Raw genomic sequence first — 20791 nt, forward strand, 5'->3', positions numbered from 1 at the left:
ATTTTTTTAAGTGATCACCATTTATTCAATTATATCTTTAAATAAGTTTACATGTTTTCTTTTAGTATTTTTCTGTCAATTGATTTTTTAAACGCTTTATTAAAGCCCTTACCAGAATATACACAATTCTTAAGGGTATAGCTGACTGGATTATTCCAAAGTGAGCACACACACCCTTGTAATGACACCAAAGTCAAGAAATAGAACAGGACCAGCATTCCCAGAAATTCTCTTTGTTCACTATCAAGTAGCCTCCTGTCTCCTCACAGTTACCATTCTTTTGACTTATCATATCACACATTCATTTTGTCTGTTCTTGAACCTTAATAATTGAAATCATACAGTATGCATTTTTTGTGTCTGACTTCTCTCACTCAATGTCATTTTATAAAATTAAGTTTATATATTTCATAAGGTGCATTTGGACAGATTTTAAATAGGAATTTAAAAATAGAAGGAATTTTGAAAAACTAACCTGATACTCAAATAATACCTAATGAAATAAACCAAAATTATTATCTTTACTTTTGAGTAGAAGTTTACTTAGATAATGAGAAAAATCAAAGGCTTTAGGACATTTATAGTTATAATGTTGAATATGTGTTTTTCACCTCTTCATAGTAAGGAAATTCTAGCCACCTTCACAGCAAACTCTGTGCAATTAATTAAATGCAAAAATTCTCTGTGACTATTTTTAAAAATACAAATTTTTATGAAGAAAATATAAGATAGGTTTATGTTTCCTGGAATGAATTAAATATTTTCACCTTTTTTCATAAAAAGACAAGGGACAGGCATTGGATTCTGATGCACATTTTTCATTTAAGAAATATACCATGGCTGGTTGGCTGGTGTCCAAACCATTAGTCTTTAATTTGTTTCCTATTCACTAGAGGTATGTTTGAAGGAAAACTAGAATACCATGGGGAAAACAGAGTAGAAACGCCTAGGAAAAAATTTAGAAACACATTATTCCATCAGATGTGAAGAAAAACATCAAAGCGTTAAATCACAACCTTTAATTTACTTTTTGGAATTGTTTCTGTAGATAATATATAATTGTCTAATATTTAAAAGAAAATCCTGAAAAATGACACCTAAAAAGCTTAGAATTTAGTGTACACTGTGAAATCATACTCTTTATATACCTCATGTACACACACACACACATTAATTTGAAGAAAATGAATAAGACACAAGAGATCACTCAAGTTAACAGTAGAATTTATATCTTAACAGAAAAAAGTAAAAGAGCAGATGAACTGCCAAACTGACTACAAAAGTATAAAACTTATAGAGGAAGTTTCTTTGTAGAATTTTTTTCTTGTTTTATTTTTATTGTCAGTTTAGAGTTCTTGTAAATGTTTCCAAAGTTATTTGTGAATCAGAACAATTACCAACCCCTAGAACTTATATATACATTTATAGTTATACATGTGTATTATCTGAATACAAGAAAATATGGAAAGATGGATATTTCTTTTCTGTATCTAATGTAGATTTTGCATACACACACACACACGCACACACACACACAGAGCCACTGGTTTGGAAAAAAAAACAACTATATAATATTTCCTATTTGATATTTCCAGTTTTGTATAAACACAATTATAAAATAAAATTCTGAGTCTTGGGGTGATAATGAGTTTGCCAAAGTGTTATACCATTCCTTAATTAATCCCATTTAGTGCATCTTTCCTGCTTTAACTGTTCCAAAAATTTGCGATGTAGAAATTCTAAAAAATTGCCCACTCTTATCTTCCACTCTTCTCTGCTCTTGTGTATCAAAAGGAAAATATCTTTCTTTCTCTGAGACACAACTTACAGCTTCAATTCCCTCCTGTTCTTCTACCTCTTAAATTGTCCTCCAAGTATATGTTCTTCACTTATGTTTTATGTCTTCCAATTTTATTCAATAACTTTCTTTTTTAAAACCATTGGTACCTTCTTTATTTCTATAATGTATCTGTTGAGGTTGTTGATGAAGCCACAGTGTTGTACCAATTGACACCCCTACAATTTCAAGTTCTACAGCTTTGAAGTGGGGTCCCTAGTGCCCTATAGTGCCATATATCCATCCTCCTACTTGCTTTGCATATCTTTATTTATTTCTTTTATTACCTCCAAATAATTAAGCCACACCTTTATTTTATTTACTCTAAGTAGATGGCATTATTACATAATGTAGAGGAAAATCATGAGACATCAGTCTTAATTTTCTCACCTAAATACACATCCCTAAAAAAATAAATAAATAAATAAATACACATCCCTCCTATGAAATCCTTTACATAACAACAATTATCCTTATTCCTTTTCCTAAGTAAAATGAGTGCCCCCCTCCCTTACTTATCAATCTGTAAAAATACACCTTCCTATTCTCTTTTTAGAACTATGCAAAGCAACTCAATAACTAAAATGATTACAAATGCATATATAGCACACTCACCCATGATCCTTTACATTGCTTTTCTTCCCTTTCAGCCAAATTTCTTGAAGAGACAATTATTTTCCTGACCTCTATAACCTCACTCCCCATTCAATGTACAATTCCCTTGACTATTATATAGTTTATTATTATTTCAAATTCACTGACCCCATGTAAAAGAATTATACATCTTCATCTTTTAAGTTATTGCTGTGTTCATTTGTGATCAATAAAATCCTCAAACTCATTGACTGTTACCAGATTTAGAAATATGACTTGCTTTGGTTAATGGAAATGAGCAAAATGATCAATTGTTTGTCCCAGTAGAAATTTTAAGTACCACTGCACCTCTGCCTGGCGACACCCTTTGCTTTCCTCTCTATTGCAAGGACTGTAGGTCAAGATATAAGCTAACCTTTCATCAGAAAGACACATGAAGCTGAACCATAGCTGACACTAGCCAACATGTAACAAAAACAAAGAATAGAGTTTTGTTCTTGTAAGTAAGCTGAGTTTGTATTGTTGTTGTCGTTTTGCCAGAGCATAGTAAAATTTTAATAATATACAAAATATAACAGAAGGCACAATTTTGGAATTTAGAAAAATGACGAGATGTGTTATCCAATGGAGAAACATTTGATAGCACTATCAAAAGTAGAAAAAAAAAGTAGAAATGTGGAAGAAAGTTATACATCAAATGAACTTGTGGATTTAGTGTACTTGCCCGAGATGGGCTGAATTTAATAAGGTACTACAAGTAAGAGATGAACTGAAAAATTATTGCCATTGGCAAACACAAATGAGGAGAAAACAGGAGAATTATGGGACTTTCAAGATTGAAGGATAAAATTATTACTGATAGCCAACAATTAAAGACAAAATATAGTGTCAATTGTTGCTGAAATATCAGCTTCATGGAATTTTCCAAGTCTAAAGTCTGATCATGAAGTCCTTTGTTAAATCTCTGATTTGATTTGATTGACTCTCAGCTAGTATTTTAACCATAACAAGAGTCTTAGAAAAATGAGACTAAAGATATTGCTCCTCCAAAGAAAACTGATGAGCTCCAGGGACTTGCAAATGAGTACAGAAAATAAAAAGCATGTCTACAATTCTATAGACTATTAGTAAAAAGAGGGTAACTTAGCTTTTACGTGTTGTTTCTCCCAAAAAGGATACACTGAAGTCCTTTCTTCTGGTGCTGCAGAATGTGATCTTATTTAGAAATGAGTTCATTGGAATGTAATCATTTAAAATGAGGTCATACTGGAGTTCATGTGGCTTTAATCCACTATAACTGGTATTCTTACAAGAACATAGACATTTAGACACACACCAGAGCAAGATAGCCATGTGAATATAGGGACATAGATTGGAGTTAGGCTACCACAAACTAAAAAACATATGGGTTTACTGGAACTGACAAGGCATGAAGAGACTCTCCCCTACAACTTCAGGGAGAGTATGGCCCTGCCAACACCCTGACTTTGGACTTCTAACTTCCACAACAGTTTGAAAATAAACTTTTTGTTGTTTTTAAAAACCTAGTTTATCATTCTACTATGCCTGCATTAGCCAGATGTCAAAACCACATAAAGATAATACAAAACAAAACAAACAAACAAACAAAAACAACTACAGACCAATATACCAAACCTAATAAAATGCCTAGGAATGAATAACACTTAACTAAGGTGGTGAGACCTCTACTCTGAAAACTATAAGACATTGATAAAAGAAATTGAAGAGGACACACATAAATGGAAAGATATTTCATTTTCATGGATTAGAAGAACAAATATTAAAATGTCCATATTACCCAAAGCAATCTACAGATATAATATAATTTCTTTAAAAATACCAATAGCATTTTTCACAGAACTAGAACAAATAGTCCTAAAATTTGTGGGGAACACACTGGATATCCAAACCGATCTTGAAAAAGAAAACAAAACTGGAGTCATCACAATTTCAGGTTTCAAATTAGAACAGAATGCTATTGGCAAAAATAGATACCTAGATCAGTGGAAACAGGATAGAAAGCCTAGAAACAAATCCATGATTATCTGGTCAACTAATCTTTGACAGAAGAGCAAAGAATACACAAAGGGAAAATTGGACAGTTACATGCAAAAGAATGAAGCTGGACCACTTTCTTGCACCATACATGGAAATAAATACAAAACATATTAAAGACCTAAATGTGAGCCCTGAAACCATAAAAATACTTGAAGAGAGCACAGACAGTAATTATTCTGACATTGGCCATACCAACATTTTTTTAGATAATGTCTCCTGAGGCAAGGAAACAAAAACAAAAATGAATATTGGGAGTATATCAAAATAAAAAGCTTCTGCACAACAAAGGAAACAATCAACAGAACTAAAAGACAACCAACTGAATTGGAGAATATATTCACAAGTGGCATATCTGATAAAGGGTTAGAATTCAAAATATACAAAGTCCTTATAAAATTCAACACCCAAAACCCAAATAATCCAATTAAAAAATGGGCAGAACACACCAACAGACATTTCTCCAAAGAAGATGTCAGATGGCCAATTGACACATGAAAAGATGCTCAACATCATTCATCATCAGGGAAATACAAATCAAAACTACAATGCCTTGCACCTCATACCTGTCAGAATGTCTAAAATCAAAAACATAAGAAACAGTAAGTGTTGGCAAGGACATAGAGAAAAAAGAACTCTTATGCACTGTAAGTGGGAATGAAAATTTTTGCAGCCACTGTGGAAAATTGTTGAGGTTCTTCAAAAAGTTAAAAATAGGACTATCTTACAATCCAGTAATTGAACCACTGGGTACTTACCAGAGGGGGTGGGGACAAAAAAACACTAATTTGAAAACATATATACATTCCTATGTTTATTGTAGCATTATCAACAAGAGTAAAACTATGGAAACAACACACATGTCCATCTATATATGAATGGATAAAGAAGAGGTCTATATATAAGAATTTCATTCAGCCATACAAAGTGTGAAATTTTGTCATTTGCAACACCATAGATGGAGCTAGAGAATATAATGCTAAGCTAAATAAGTCTGTCAGAGAAAGACAAATACCATATGATCATATGTGGAATTTAAGAAACAAAACAAATGAACAAGGGAAAAAAAGATTCCTGAAGAAATTAAAAATAGACCTACCCCATGATCCTGCAATTGCACTACTGGGTATTTACCTCAAAGATACAGATGTAGTGAAAAGAAGGTCCATCTGTACCCCAGTGTTCATAGCAGCAATGGCCACAGTCACCAAACTATGGAAAGAACCAAGATACCCTTCAACATACTAGTGGATAAAGAAGATATAGTCATATATACAATGGAATATTATGCCTCCATCAGAAAGGATGAATACCCAACTTTTCTATCAACATGGATGAGACTGAAAGAGATTATGCTGAGTGAAATAAATTAAGCAGAGAGAATCAAGTATCATATGGTTTCACTTACTTGTGGAGCATAAGGAATAACATGGAGGACGTGGGGAGATGGAGAGGAGAAGGGAGTTGGGGGAAATCAGGGAGTGAGACAAACCATGAGATACTGTGGACTCTGAGAAACAAACTGAGGGTTTTAGAGGGGAGGCGGGTGGGGGGTTAGGTAAGCCTGGTAGTGGTTATTAAGGAGGGGACATTTTGCTTGGAGCCCTGGGTGTGGTGCATAAACAATGAATTTTGGAACATTGAAAAGAAACAAAATAAAATAAAATGGAAAAAAAAAAGAACTGCAACTATGATTGGTTTCCCTATGCATACATTTCTGTCAGATATATAAATAACATCAAGGTTTAATTAACTATGAAAGTAGGTGACTTACTATGGTATGAACAAATGGTGGAGTCTGCTACAAAATCCTTTAATAAATCTTTGTGAATATGATAGCAATCAGCCTTTTGTATTAAGTATATATGATTATATGTATTGCATATATGTGCATATGTATATATGTTTTATACATTTTATATATTTTTTATTTTATATATTTTAAAACATACATGTGTGTGTGTCACCTGTGACTTTTTTTTAAAGATTTTATTTATTTGTCAGAGGGAGAGAGAACACAAGCAGCGGGAGTGGCTGGAAGAGGGAGAAGAAGGGTCCCTGCTAAGCAAGAAGTTCAATGCAGGACTCCATATCAGGACCTGAACATGCCTGAGCCAAAGGCAAACACTTAACCAACTCAGCTACCCAGGCATTCCACACCAGACTTTTCGATGACCTGAGCCAAAGATAGACACTTATCCAGCTGAGCCACTCAGGTGTCCCATCCTTGACTTTTTGTAATTAAGGTTAGAAAGCTCCAATGGAAGTAGGAATGGGTTACAGTCATGACAGCGCTATGGATTGCCTCTTTTATCGGTTATCACAGGCGGTTATCACAGCCTGGAGTTGCTGAACAAAGTCTGGGACAGCAAGTTCTTGAGATAGTCATCTCTTGATACATGGCTCCACTGTTAACCAAAGTGAACCACACAGATTATAAATCTCTACATGTTAAGGCTTTAAAGAGCCCATCAGTGTATCCTTACTGAATGCATTAATAATTTTTAAAATTTTATTTTACCCACCTGAAGTTTCATCATATACTCATGAAATCCTACTTGATGTCTCTTTTCACTGTCTCCAGGTATTTAGGGATTACAGTTTCTTGTGCATTTAGATTCTAATACTAAGTATTTTTAAGGTCATCAGTATCTATATTTTTGCATTAATCTTTAAATAATTACTTACCTTTTCTCAATTCAAATTAACATTCCAGTGTATGAAATACTGCTGGATAAGAGAAGTTTTTAGAGTAAAGAATGTCTGAACGTGTATCTACAAAAGCACAGTAACATTATAAGAGGATCATTATTCTGTATATTAAAGAAAGCTAAAAATCTTACAATTATAAAGGACATTTGAGCTTACAATGCTAAAGGCAATTTAGGGTCACAGTTATATTAGGTGAAAGGTGAAAATACAATGTGAATAATAATAACAGGTGAGAAAAAACAAAATTAAAATATTTGAGAATAGTGAATTAGATTTATATACCTTTTTATTGTTTCCCTGAATTTATTTTAAATAAGGAGAACATGAGTATTCTTTTTAATTAAATTTGTCTTGGGTAAAAATAAACCTGAAGACAAAATAGAATTTTCCCCCAAATAATAACACTCTTTAAAAGGCAATATGGTATAAGAAAAATACATGGGACTTGATGTCAAGTCATACTTTGGTTCAATCTACTTTTCTTCACTTAATAACGGTCTCATTTTGAGCAAATAATTGAAACAATATGACTTCTAGGTTTTTTGTTTGTTTGTTTTTAATGAGAATAAGAATAGTCATAGTTTGGATTGGTAGGGAAAGATTCACTATAATTTGCTTCTTAAAAGAGGATAAATCATATGCAAGGTGAGGAGTGACATAGACCTTGCTCTTTTCTAAGAGGGAAAGTAAGTATGTAAACTCATCCAAATATCCTAGAGAAGCTAAAAAGCATGTGTCAGTCCCTAGGGCTATATACTTGAGACAAGTATGAAGTATGAAATAAATCAATGGTATGCTTGACATCAGAGTCAACCAGAGAATAGTCCAGTAGGTAGGTCATCTAAAAATATGCAATCTCTAATATTGATATTTAAAAAAAATGATCCCAACTTCTATTGGAGTACCTATGAAAATGTATAAATTAGCTCAAGCTGCCAAAACAAAATACTATACCATAGACTGGGCAGCTTAACAACAAAGATTTATTTTCAACTAGAGCCCATTCTACATAGTACAAACCCACTAAAACCCACTGAATAGAATAAGGATAAATGAACACACATTTGATATAAACAAGCAAAAGAGAAGGAATGTTTTGTCTTGCACTATAAAGTTGAGGTATAAATTTGGGAGATGTAGTGACATTATAAACTGACTGAAACAACCATAATAATTGATATAAGCAAAAACTAACAATTGATGATAAAACTATTGGGTAATATTTTGAAAAGTAATGGATTATTTACCTGGTCTCAACATATGAACTTATATTAATTACAATGGGACAAAATTGACATAATGTGCCTTATGATCTAATTCACTGAGGGAAAAAAAGCATAATTTCTGTGACATTCCTGTTGTTAAATGCATAACATAAATTTAATCATGGAGAAACATCAAACAAACCCACATTGCTAAGCATTCTACAAAATAATTTCTCTGTATTCTTCAAAATTATAAATGCCATAAAAGTAAAAGCAAAACTGAGAATTTATTCCTTATTAAAGGAGATTATTGAGAAGCAGCACGATCTAGGATTTTCTTTACTGTAACATTACTAAGAAAATGGAAATCTGAATAAATGCTATGGACAATAGTTTCTGTATAACTTTTCTATGATTATGTAAGAAAATATTTTTGTTTAGGAAATACATGTTTCAGTATTTAGAGATGAAATGAAGTAATGTTTTCCAATTTAAAATATACAAAAAGTGAGCGAAAGATAAAGCAAAACTAGTAAAACGTTGACATTTGGGGAAGTTGAGTGAAGTTAAAGTTAGAATTCTTTGTATTATTCTGGTAACCTTTCTGTGTTGGATATTTTGTCAAAGTAAACATTTAAAAGAACAATAACAGTTTCAGTAATCTGTCTCTTTATCTTTTTATTTCCACACTAGGCATGTGACATTTACAAAAGCTTTAAAGCTGTCTTTGAAATTCTGCATCTAGACGATGATAGGTCACCTGCAGTAACTGACCTTGTAGACTACCCACCTGCAAGAAAATGTCTCACTAGAGAGAAGAAAACTTGGATTATGTGCCTTTCCCATACAAATATCTTTCACTGATTGCTATCATTCCAGAAATACTTGGCAAGGGAGAAGGTATGTGAAACTCAAATCTCCTCAATGGTTTTACTTTCAGAAGCTTGGTAAAAGAGTTAGTTGATACCAACTGCTAAAATTAGGTTTAAGGATTATCCATGGATAATTCCTTCCCAATTTCTCTGTTATTATCTACAAAACCACCATTTATCTGTCACCCAAAAATGGGCTTATTTTTTTCGCTCATCCTTCTCTGTGAAAAACCTTTAATTAGTTTCTAAATCCCTTATTTTTTCCCTTAAAATTCTCTTTATTTTGTATGCTTTCTTGACTGTGTAGCTTTCATTTTCTCTTTTAAGCCACTTTACTGAGTATGATTGACATGTAAAAAGTTGTATGTGTTTGACATATACAACTTGATAAATTGGGGGTTGAGTGCATAAACTTCTTATTAAGAACATTCTAATCTCTTCCTTTCGGCTATTGGTTGAATCCAGTGTCAATACTTCATTACTATAATCACCCCACATATGGATTGATAAATTATTTATATCTACTATAATGGTTTCTACTTTTTTTGTTTGTTTAACTTTAGGTTATTTATCATCTTGATTTTAAATAAATTTTAAACAAGTTCTCTACTTCTGTAGCTTCATATACCCAACATTATGTACATATTGAGCAAGTACTTATGAAATATTCATTAATTTATTTGAAAAATAAGGAATGCCTTTTGCATACCATCTAATATTTCTATACTTTGTATATGTCAAACTGGTCTTTTGAATCTTGTCTTATAGAAAGAGTAGACATTTATAAGTACATTAAAATATGCATAAACAAGATAATTTCAGACTCTCAAACATGCTATGAAGGAAATTAAAGTATGATTGATATGTGTCACCAGAAGGAAAGATTGACTTAGATTGGGTTGTCTTTAAAGCTTTCACTGAGAAAATGACATTGAATAGTGAGCGTCTAGTCACCTACGTTTGGGCAGAGTCAAAGTGTGTGTACCTAAGCAAATGTGAGAAGAGTTTTGGTGTATTGGAAGAGAAAGGAAATATGACTATAACTTAGTGAATGAGGGATAGCAGTAAATTAAGAAAAATAGGCAGTAGGAATATGGATGTTTTTTCAAAAAGCAATGAGTAGAGAAGTAGAAGTTTTCATCTTGGGACTGTCATAGGCCAATTTTTATTTTTTAATCAATCCAACTGGATGAAAATAGACTTATTGTTGGAGAAAGAATTTGGAATAAGGAAACTCTTGAGACAATTTTAATGATTCAGATAAATAACAATGGCCTGGTATGGGATTATAGTGAAGATTCAGAAGAGTTAAAGACATTGGGATATTAAGAGGACTAAGTAATGGATTTGATTTGACCATTGTGGAAAAGAACAAGAAATGAGTCATAAGTTTTGAACTTAAGCAAGCAGACTACAAACAAAACCAAAACCAACACCGAACCAAAACAAAACAAACAAAAAGCCTGAGGGACCTATTCTGGATATTTGAGAATGAGTGTACTGGAGAGATCAAGGCTACTGCCACAGTTATGTTAAATTCTATCTGTGGACATCCCATACTGTGTTAACAAGTAAGCAGTTTGAAATCTGAGTTTGATGCACATTAGAAATATCAAGTCTGGAGACATAAATTCAGAAGTCATTAATAAATAAATTGATATTTTAAATAACCTTTTATTTCCTTACATAAATGAGTATCAAAAACATATTAAGATATTATAAATACAGAATAATCGTAATGTAGCTTTGCACTTACATTGCTTATTTCCTTCAGAAAGTAAAATTTACTGAAAGTTTTTATTTCAAAATTAAATTGATTTTTATATTCTAATGGCAATTCGTTTTCAAATTAATTATAATTCTGGAACTTATTTTCTCAATAATCATGTTTAAAAAAAACACAAAACCCTATTTTGAGATTATTTACCTTTGCACGGAGAAAATATGAGGTACGTCTTCATGTCTTTAAAATAAATAATTCTCCTAAAGTAATGATTTCATTTATTCAGAATTTTTTAAATTGCAGGCACAAAGAGAAAACACAGATAAAGAAGCACTATTTATCTAGTAACTTTTTGCTCAGGTCTTTTATAATGTCGACACAAATCAAAGTCAGAATTCAAAAACTGTTCTAGAAGTATTTTGTCTCAAGTCCCATTGGCTGAATTGTGGCTGGTAATGGTCTGTAAAAGGAAAGCCAATTTGCCCCTTGATGGAGATTACTGTACCAAATGTAGCAAGGAGCTTTAGAAAATGTGACACGCTTTCTATTCAACAGTGAAAAAGTCGATTAGTTTCCTAGTTTTTTCTTTTTGTGCAATGGAAATGGGTCTTGCTTGTTAATTCTCTTTAATCTCCCACATCAGATTCTTGGCATTGTTGTTTATTTCTAAACCTGCATAATTGTATCTAAAACAAAATGTATAATGCCACATGTTTTAAAATTCTACCTCATTGGTAAATAGCTAATTATTCTTAAAACTTGATTTGTGAGGTAAAAAACTTTCCAAACAATGTATTGTAATTATGATGGATGTTTTTGAAAAGAAGATGCATTATTTCTTCAGCATTTCTAAATTTTGTAGTATCAATTAATATGACTTGGTTTCCCCTAGACCAAGATTTCTTTAATATTTCCTGGTCATGCTATAATCATCCACATAGGTAATATCTATGAAGATATACCTTTATTTTTAAAGCACTGTAGCACAGAAAAATATAAAATGCACTTGTTGCATATGATCATTATGTATATTTATAAACCTGAATCAACAGATAAATTATGAAATTAAATTGATGAATTTTTCATCTTTCTGCTCATTTTAGTATATCTATTTCATAGTTATATCTGATACAGTTTTCTAATTAGATTATTAAAGCAAATAAGAGTCATCCTCATGTTAGAGATGTCTTATAATCAAATAATTTATTGAGTTGAAATAAAGATTGAAATAATTCTGATGAATTATATAGATTATAAATAAATATAATACATAAATATGAAATATAAAACTAACAATCACTTTATGTCTTTATACTGAGAGAAACGAACTTATAACTATAAACTTACAACCATGCTTTTAAAAATGTCACTTAAAATATTTAAACACATGACATCTTCCTAGGTGTCACATTTTGTTTACAAAAAGCTATCATTGAAATAAAATACTTAAATTAGAAATGTTCACAAATATTTTTATTAATATTGACATATGTAGAAAACTTCTTATAGCAGGAGAGAGCAAAAATAATTTTATGTAATTTATTATGAAGCATACATATAAATTAATATATTATAGAATATCCTGAAATTGAGATCATGAGAAAAATGGCAATGTAAGAGAATCCATCTTTCTCATCTCTCCACAAAGATCAATTATTGGACAGCTCTAGGAGACCTCTAAAGTCTATTTAGAAATTTTAGCAGCACCATGGGAAAAAAATGGAAATAATTGCACAAGAAGAGAAGGAAGAGAACTTCATTTTGCCTGCATCAACCCAAGAAGAAACTTCCTAGCTAGAAAGAATTATTTTTGCCAAGAAAGGAAAGCAGGATGAATAACCACCTTCAGCCTAAGGGCACGTCTGGAAGGTTCCACTGGGTTTAACTCCACTGTTCCAGCAAAATCAAGAGATACTGAGACAGCTAAGAACAAGGATGAAATTTATAGAATCCTTGAATTTTTAATAAATCTCAAAAATATTAAGTTCAAACTGCTTGGTACCATAAGACTCCTAATCCTGAAATTAGTCATTAATGTTCTCATTTAGTACTGATAAACATTTTTAAAAAGATGTTATTTCACAGGGTATTTATTTCATTCATTGGGCAAATATATATTGATTGCCTCCTCCAGATAGACTATGGTTTAGGCACTGGGGAAATAAGAATAAATCACATATGATTCCCATGCAATAGACTGACCACATGTGAACAACCTTCCACTTCATAACAAATTATACATTGGGGACAGCGGCACCAAGTACCCAAGGATAAGAGGAAGTAACACTCACATGGGGAATGTCCCAGACATAACACTTGAGCCATGGGAAAGAAGAGGAGTTTGCTAGTAAAAGAAAGGCAGAAAGGAAACAACATAAACAGATACACACAAGGATATAAAAACATGCAGGGGAATGGAAACATTTGCTCATTGCTGGTGTATGAAATACAAGAAACAATGGAGTACAATAATATTGAGGATATAGTCAAAGATGACACTATGAAAGTTTCATGCTAGTTTTTTAATTTCTAGTCATAAGACAGTCATTTTTAGAAATCACTCCTATGATACTGGTTCTTGAGTAGACAGACTAATAAAATCGAATACAAATCCAGAAAGAGAAAAAATAACTACTGAGATTTAAATTTTTGCATTTGAATCACTGAGATGAAGATCAATTTAAAGCAACTATCTTGTGAGAACTGTAGCTATCGAAAAATGAGCTTAAGAAACTTTTCATACGTTTAAGGAACATTTATGTTTTTTACAAAAAACATTGAAAAATTTTGGATCTATGTCACACCATATGCCAAAATAAGCACCAAAAGAATTGAATATTTAAATGTAAATAATAAAATTAGAATAAAACAAAGCTGAATATAGGTAAATTCATTTAAAATATTGGAGTAGAAGAAATTTTTCACTCAAAATGCAAAAGCTATAGTAAAATATCTTGATAGAATTGAACTATATTAAAAATAAACAAATGAAAAATATCTGATAAGCAACATGGAGGACATACTTTTTAGGGAGGAGTATAAGCAGTATCAGAGATAAATAGTTATTATAAAATGGCATTAGCAAGATAAAGGATTAATCATTGTTATAGGATAAAACCCTATGTCCTAATAGTAACAATAATAATAATTATAATAATTTTCTCAAGTACTGGGGGTTAAGTCTTAATGAATCTTCTCCTAAATATTCATAGCTAAGACTTAACCCCCAGTACTTGAGAAAATGATGATGATGATAATAATGATGATGATGCTGATTTGGATATAGGGTTTTAAGGAGGTGATTAAGTTGAAATGAAGCCATTTATGTAGATCTGACTGATTTCCATATAAGAAGAGATTAGGACATATAGAGATACCACGGATACCCACACACAGGAAAAAGTCCATTGGGGTCATAGGGAGAAGGCGATGATCTACAAACCAAGGAAAGAGGCTCCAGAAGAAACTAAATTTACCAAAACTGACCTTGGACTTCTAGCCTCCAGAACAGCTGGAAAACAAATTTCTGTTGTTTAAGTTACCCATCTATTGTAATTTATTATGGTAGCCTTAACAAACTAATATAACCTCCCTTACATGAAAAGTGGGAAAGATGAAGAAAAAAAAATGCCCCAAATACATTTGAAGAATGGAAAAAAGTTGTGAAAATACAGTTCATAGAAAAACATAAATGTTCCTTAAACATGTAAAAAATTTCTTAAGCTCATTCATAACAAAATTTAAGAGCATAAAACTGCAACAGAGACACTGTATATCACTGTTCAGAATGACAAAAGCTGTAAAGACATGGGGCACACCTGGGTTTTTAAGCAAGTCATCTCTCCCTACACAACGATGAAGACTACATATTATGTTTATATAAGCCAACTGTAAGATTGCCTCATAGTTTTGGTAGTATAATTTATTCAAACTTCCTTAATTTTTTAAAAACATACAGAACAATTTACATTTGAAAAATAGCACCAAGAATATAATGTAATACTTTATACTTGGACAGATAATTTTTCTGCAGCAAAAAATTTTACCCCCCTAACGTAACTACCCACTATTTTATTCACTCACTTCCATGGCCCCTTGTTTCCTCGTCTTGCACTTGAAGACCTAAGATTTGTCTCATTATTTGACTGCAAGTCTAACCAGTTTTTCAGGACTGTCCTCAAAAGCACCAAGGTAGTTTTGACCTTTCCAAGACCCTGCAGATAAATCCTCATCAGGACACTTTGCTCACTCAATTCCCTAGGGCAGGCCCTTTAAAAAGCATGCCCTTGTACTTGGAGGCAGGCAGTAAAATTTTCTCAGATTTGTCCCAATGGACCTGCCATCTCTCCTTCCCCATGTTGTTCACTTCTTTCTTTTTCTTTATTTATCTTCTCAAGAGAATCATCTAGGGAAGGAGAAAAAAAGAAAAAAATAAGTGTCAGGATGCCCGTGGAAGTTCAAAGCTTGGATTCACCTTACTGAAAAATGTAGTGGTCTGACCACAGCTCTCCAGTATCACATTGCTATAGATCTGATGATTTTATATATATAATATTTCCTCTTCAATTTGCTTGGTATTTTGGTCATATGGATAAATGGATAAAGTTTTTCTGCTCCCTAAGCAACAATATATTCATAAAAGTTTGCATATATATATAAAACTGCTTCTACACAGAGACCATATCTTGTGACTTCTAGAAAATCATCTACTGTCTTTATGTAAAAGACAATATATGTCCCTTGTGGTGAACATAGCATAATTATAAACTTCTCAGATTGTTATGTTGTACACCTCAAGCTAAATATTGTGTGTCATCTATATTAAAATTAAAAAAAATCAACTGTGTCCTTGAAAGGAGCATTTATTGTTATCATAACAATAGCCATATCATTCATCTTCATAATACATTATGTATTTCGAGTATGACAAAATGTGAATATTACCATGAAGAGACTTCTTTTCATGTATAAAGGTGTGCATTTTAAAAAAGATTTTATTTATTTATTTGACACAGAGAGTGACATACACACACACACAGTGAGAGAGAGAACACAAGCACAGGGAGTGGGAGAGAGAGAACACAAGCACAGGGAGTGGGAGAGGGAGAAGCAGGCTTCCTGCAAAGCAGGGAGCCAGATGCAGAGCTCTGTTACAGGACCCTGAGATCATGACCTGAGCCGAAGGCACACGCTTAACAAATGTGCCACACAAGTGCCCCTAAATGTGTGCTTAACTTAAACACAATAAGTGGGTCCATTGAAACTGAGTGAGGGACTAGAGTAACATGTGAATTTGGAATCACAAAGTTGTCTTTATCATCAAATTTGTTGTATGAACAAATATTGATATTTAGTGGTGTTTAATTTTGCATTCAAAAGAACTATCAATATGCCATAGTTTCTTTAAAATCTTCTTAGATCACCTATCTAAACTTTAGTGTCTTGTTTTCTTTTGAAAATGGTAAACTTGTATTCTTTTGTCCAGAGTTCAATTTTGTTATATTTATCTTGCTGTTCTTTATTGAATATTCTGTTTTTCTGACTTCAATTTATCTTAGGTGTGACAATTCTAAAGATACTAGAAAAAAAAACTATTTTGAGTAGAAAAATCATGATGCTTACTGTAGAGAGAATTTTTTTTTCTTTTCCTTTAATAGTTTTGTCTTTGCTTTAATTTTATTTGAAAAAGATCAAAAACACAGACTTACAGGGTGCCTGGGTAAGTCTGTTGGTTAAGCAACCAACTCTTGATTTCAGCTCAGGTCATGATTATGATTGTGAGATCAAACCCTGCACCAGGCTCTGTACTCAGTGGGGAATCTGCTTGGGTCTCTCCATCTTCCTCTGCCCCTCCCCCTACACATGTGCTTTCTCTCTCTCAAATAAATCTTATACACACACACACACACACTTACAGACATTTAAAAGATACTTTGGAGTTTATACTGCTCTCCAAGAGTACTGAGTTTTATGAAACTTTTTGCTTTTGGAGATTCTAAGTTTATGAATTCATATTATTGTTTATGGCCTGCATAAATGTTAAATGTTAAAAACCTTTCAATTTTGTCTACTGCATTGAGGATGTATAATGGAAATCTAGGGAGTCTCTGAACATCATGAAACAATAGGAACATTTTCAAATTCAAATAGATATATTTGAATATATATTTCTTTGAATATTATAAGGATATATATGTATTAAATTATAGATATATGTGGATATAGGTACATATACATGGATATATATATAAGGACTACCATAACCATGATAATAATCATAGCAACCAAGTGGTCCCAAGACACACACACACACACACACAGACACATACACATTTATATATGATAATTATATATGTGTGTAATATATACATTACATAAATAATATTGACACATTTATATATGTGTATAATATATATTAGATATATATAATATACTATGTAATAACATACAATATAACATGTAACAGAATATTATAATGAAATATACATATAAATGGGTGTATGTTATAAAGAGTAGAGGCATATATTATAAATGTGTATTTGATGCATGTATTATACATTGTAATGTATTTTTATATATTGTATGCCCACATGCATAGAAAGTATTTTTTCTAATTCCTAATATTTGCAACAGTATTTTAGTTTCTTTAAACATCTCCTGATGTTTGCTAATATTTGTATCATAAAACCAATATACTATAGGTATATTTTGTTCCTGTAAAAATACAGATTCCTGGTATTCATTGTTAAGAGAAAAGTGTAATTTAATTTATAGAATATTGACACCTATTTGTGTATTAGATAGAGAATATTTATTTTTGAAATTTGAAAAAATATTTTTCATAAAGAAGATATGACATTTATTTTTTCTTTCAATTTTTAAATTAAATTTTAGTTAGTTAACATATAATGTAGTATGTCTCAGGAATAGAATTCAGAATTTAGTGATTCATCGCTTACATATAACACCCAGTGCTCATCACAAGTTCCTTTCCTTAATTCCCATGACCCATTTAGCCCATCTCCCATCCACCTCCCTTTCAGCAGTTCTCAGTTTGTTCTCTGTAGTTAAGCATCTCTTTTATGATTTGACTCCCTCTCTCTTTTTTTTCTCCTATATTCATCTGTCTTGTTTTTTAAACTCAACATATGAGTGAGATTACATAATATTTGTCTTACTCTTTCTAATTTCACTTGGCGTAATGCGTAATGTACTCTAGCTCCATCCATTTCCTTGAGAATGGCAAAATTTCATTCTTTTTGGTGGCTGAGTAATACTCCATTGTATATATATCCCACTTCTCAAAAAAAAAAAAAGATTATTGATTATTTATTTTAGAGAGATGAAAATAAAGAAAAAGACTCTCTATCTTCCTCCACTCATGAGTGGTGGAAGGGGCAGAGGAAGAGGGAGGGAGAGCATCCTTAAGGAGGATCCCTGTTGAGTAGAGAGCCCAACTCAGGACTCAATCCCAGGACCCTAAGATCATGACCTGAGCCAAAACCAAGAGTTAGCTCCTTAACTAATTGAGCCACCCAGACACCCCTATACCACCTCTTCTTTATCCATTCATCAGTCAAAGGATATCTGAGCTCATTCCACAATTTGGCTATTGTTGATAATGCTGTCACAAACATTGGGGAGCATATGCCCCCTTTGAATCAGTGTTTTTGTATCCTTTGGGTAAACACAGTGCAATTGCGGGGTCATAGGGTAGTTCTAATTTTAACCTTTGGAGTTATCTGCATGCTGTTTTCCAGAGTGGCTGCACCAGTTGGCATTTACGGTGCAAGAGCATTCCCCTTTCTCTGCATCCTCGCCAACAGTTGTTTCCTGTGTTATTAATTCTAGCCATTCTGACAGGTGTGAGGTGGTATCTCATTATAGTTTTGATTTGTATTTCCCTGATGATGAGTGATGTTGAGCATTTTTCATGTGTCTGTTGGCTGTCTGCTTTGGTAAAATGTCTATTCACGTCTTCTGCCCATTTTTTAACTGCATTTGGTTTTTGGTGTTGAGTTTGATAAGTTTTTTATAGATTTTGGATACTAACTTTTTTTTATCAGATATGTCATTTGCAAATATCTTCTCCCATTCCATGGGCTGTCTTTCAGTTTTGTTGGTTGTTTCCTTCACTGTGTAGAAGCTTTAATGAAGCTTCTTGGTGAAAGTCCCAATAGATTAACTTTGCCTTTGTTTCTCCTGCCTTGGAGAGACGCTAATAAAAAGTTGCTGCTGTCAATGTCAAAAAGGTTGCTGCCGGTGTTCTCCTCTAGGATTTTGATAGTTTCTGGTCTCACATTTATGTCTTTCAGTCATTTTGAATTTATTTTTGTGTATAGTATAAGTGATCCAGTTTCATTCATCTACATGTTGCTGTCTGACGTTCTCAACACCATTATAAAAGACTGTCTTTTTTCTATTGGTATTCTTTCTTGCTTTGTCAAAGATTAGTTGACCATATAGTTGTGGGTACATTTTGGGATTGTTTGTTCTAGCTCTTTGAAAAATGCTGGTGGTATTTTGATAAAGATTACATTAAACATGTAAATGGTTTTGAGTAGTATAGACATTTTAACATTTGTTCTTCTAATCCATGAGCATGGGATGTTTTTCCATATCTTCGTGTCATCTTCAATTTCTTTCATAAGTGTTTTATAATTTTCTGAGTACAGTTATTTTACCTCTTTGGTTGGATTTATTCTTAGATATCTTATGGTTTTGGGTGTCATGGGAAATGGTATCAATTCCCTGGTTTCTCCTTCTGCTCCTTCATTGTTGGTATTTAGAAATGCCAGATTTCTGTACATTGATTTTGTATCCTGTGATTTTACTGAATTTGTGAATCATTTCTAGCAAAATTTGTTGCCATCGTTTTTACTTAGAGAATCGTTTCATTGGCAGATAGTGAAAGTCTGACTTCTTACTACCAAATTGGTTGGCTTTTATTTCTTTTTGTTTTCGGATCACTTAGACTAGGACTTCCAGTACTATGTCAAATAACAATGATGTGATGGGCACCTGGGTGCCTCAGTTGGTTAAGCATCCAATTCTTAATTTTGGCTAATATGATGATTAGCCAAGGGATACTGGAATCAAGCCTGGAGTTGGGCTCTGTGCTCAGGAGGGAGTCTGCTTGAGATTCTCTCTCTCTCCTCTCCATTGGCCACTACCCCCACCCTTTCTCATGTTGTCTCTAATATAAATAAATAAATCTTTAAAAAACAAACAAACAAAAAACAATGGTGAAAGTGGACATCCCTGTCTTGTCCCTGACTGTAGCAGAAAAAAAAATCTCAGTTTTTCCCCATTCAAGATTATATTAGATGTGGGTCTTTCATATATGGCCTTTCTGATGTTGAGATATGTTCCCTCTAGTCCTACTTTGTTGAGAGTTTTTATCAAGAATGGATGGATGCTGTACTTTCTCAATTTTTTTTTTCCTGAGTCTTTTGAAAGGATCACATGGGTCTCATCCTTTCTTTTATTAATGTGGTGCAGTATATTGATTGATTTGCAAATATTGAACCACACTTGCAGCCCAAGAAAAAATCCTACTTGATTGTGGTAAATATGAACTGTTGGATTTGATTTGTTAGCATTTTGCTGAGAATTTTTTTTTTAATTTTTTATTTTTTATAAACATATATTTTTATCCCCAGGGGTACAGGTCTATGAATCACCAGGTTTACACACTTCACAGCACTCACCAAATCACATACCCTCCGCAATGTCCATAATCCCACCCCCTTCTCCCAAACCCCCTCCCCCC

The sequence above is a fragment of the Mustela nigripes genome, chromosome 15, assembly GCF_022355385.1.
Source record: "Mustela nigripes isolate SB6536 chromosome 15, MUSNIG.SB6536, whole genome shotgun sequence".
NCBI lineage: Eukaryota > Metazoa > Chordata > Mammalia > Carnivora > Mustelidae > Mustela > Mustela nigripes.